Genomic DNA, 1,733 nt, shown 5'->3' with positions numbered 1-1,733 from the left:
ATATAAAAGCCCGACAAACGGACATGCAATGAAACTGCCCTGTAAACACTGTCTCCAAACTTAAGATAATTAATTTGATATCATAAAAAAAACATTAACAATTTCAAAGATACTCTGCAAATGAACACATTAAATGAAGTGTCACTTACGCTGTATTTATCAGAAAGAGCTTCTCTGTCTAGCCGTGGTAGAAGGCATTGCAAATGCAGATTCTCGATGTTCCAGCCACTCGTTACCTGCTACAGGTGATAAAATTATACAGATTAAAGGCCAGATCGTGCAACTGAACAATTCAAAAGTAGACACGCTAAATCAAAACTTGAACTGAACAAATAACGCAGGTTAATTAATCTAATGCCTAAGAGAATTCATTAATGTCTAAATTTCCTGTGTAATTAATAATGAATTGCACAAATCACACTAAATTTGTTACTAAATCTTAATACCAATTTTCTAACAAGAAACTGAACATTAACAAGGATGTCATATCTTCTAGGTGATCTGCAACTTCTAACTGAATTCTACACTCAAGTACCACACGGTGGTTTTTGGAAATTTTAGGTTTCATTATTCATCATCTTAAGAGTTCATGGATAATCCTTTTCAATACTACTAAGAAGCGAAAGACAAACTGAGTGAATTCACATGAATTTTATCAGTAATGTTGGTTTTTTATACTTGTGATGATGACTGTTGTTGCAATGCCCTTTGATGCTGTAAATCATATATATCCTATAACAAATTACTTCATATAATAACTAATTTCCCATTAATCTATTTTAAGCCAACATTAACTTATTACCATTAACCATGATATGAACACTGAATTACCCTGATTTACTTATCTCTATGTTTTAGACAGTTTGTCCTCGGCTTCTTGTAGAGTGCAAAGTTTGAATCGCAGAGATGATCTTACCTGAAGTAGATATGGATGCCAGGAATCGTTGACGTGGCGTTGGCGATGTTTCGGCCGTAACTCCTCCTAACCAAAGATAACTAAACCTCGAGCTTCAAATAACTTAACCTACCCTAATCTCTATAATACGTCTGTGCAATACTATCATACTCTAACTAAGCTAACCTCATAAAACCTGACTGCAATATAAACAACCCTGCTCTACTTCTACAACATAAGGATGGTCAAGCTTTCGCCAAGCAGCTTAAAGACAAACCACACCCCCCCCCCCTCCTTCTTCTTAGGCTTAATACACTTGATTCATTTGAAATTTCGCAAAACGATTAATTTAACGCTTCGGATAAATAAATCTAACGTAAAAGCAATTACCGTAATTGAATTTAAAGCAAGCTGAGACATTCACAATGCGCATTAAAACTCGTAATGTGCTCGCTTAGCATTTTTCAAATGGCAAAGCCTAAGCGCACGATCACTACAATACAAAACGTTCGGCATAAGCTCTACGCCATAATTACCTTCCCGCAATCTGCAATAAACGGTTATTTACCGAACAAACAAACACTGTGACATCATACACCAGAAAACTGAAACAAACTGAAACCTGTGGAAAAAAACATGCACCAAAGCATATGCTTTCACGGTTAATCAATATCTTTCAAATAGAAATGAACTAACACTCAAGAATCTGTAACACTCACCAAATGCAGCTATACCAGTAGAGTTTCTACCATGGATGCCACCCTGAAGGCTATCTCCATAAAGGAAAACCTAAAGAACAGCTGGTCAAGGGAAATCTCAAACTAGCGTTCACATTTAT

General features: G+C 35.8%; 1 long non-coding RNA gene across 2 annotated transcripts in view; it reads right to left on the bottom strand.

Moving 5' to 3' along the window:
* Positions 1–1,139, bottom strand: part of LOC135214128 (uncharacterized) — a 389,693-nt gene extending 388,554 nt beyond the window's left edge. Inside the window, exons 1-2 of one of the 2 annotated variants that reach the window (XR_010314280.1) lie at positions 917–1,139; positions 150–239 (exon numbers count right to left, since the gene is read on the bottom strand). This is a non-coding gene — a long non-coding RNA (uncharacterized LOC135214128). Of the gene's footprint in view, positions 1–149 lie in introns of both variants that reach the window. The other variant, XR_010314279.1, reaches the window with a different exon arrangement.
* Positions 1,140–1,733: the final 594 nt, after the last annotated feature.

Source organism: Macrobrachium nipponense, chromosome 45, assembly GCF_015104395.2.
Source record: "Macrobrachium nipponense isolate FS-2020 chromosome 45, ASM1510439v2, whole genome shotgun sequence".
Lineage (NCBI taxonomy): Eukaryota > Metazoa > Arthropoda > Malacostraca > Decapoda > Palaemonidae > Macrobrachium > Macrobrachium nipponense.
The sequence above is the reverse complement of the archived record's forward strand: the minus strand, read 5'-3'. Positions and strand labels throughout refer to the sequence as shown.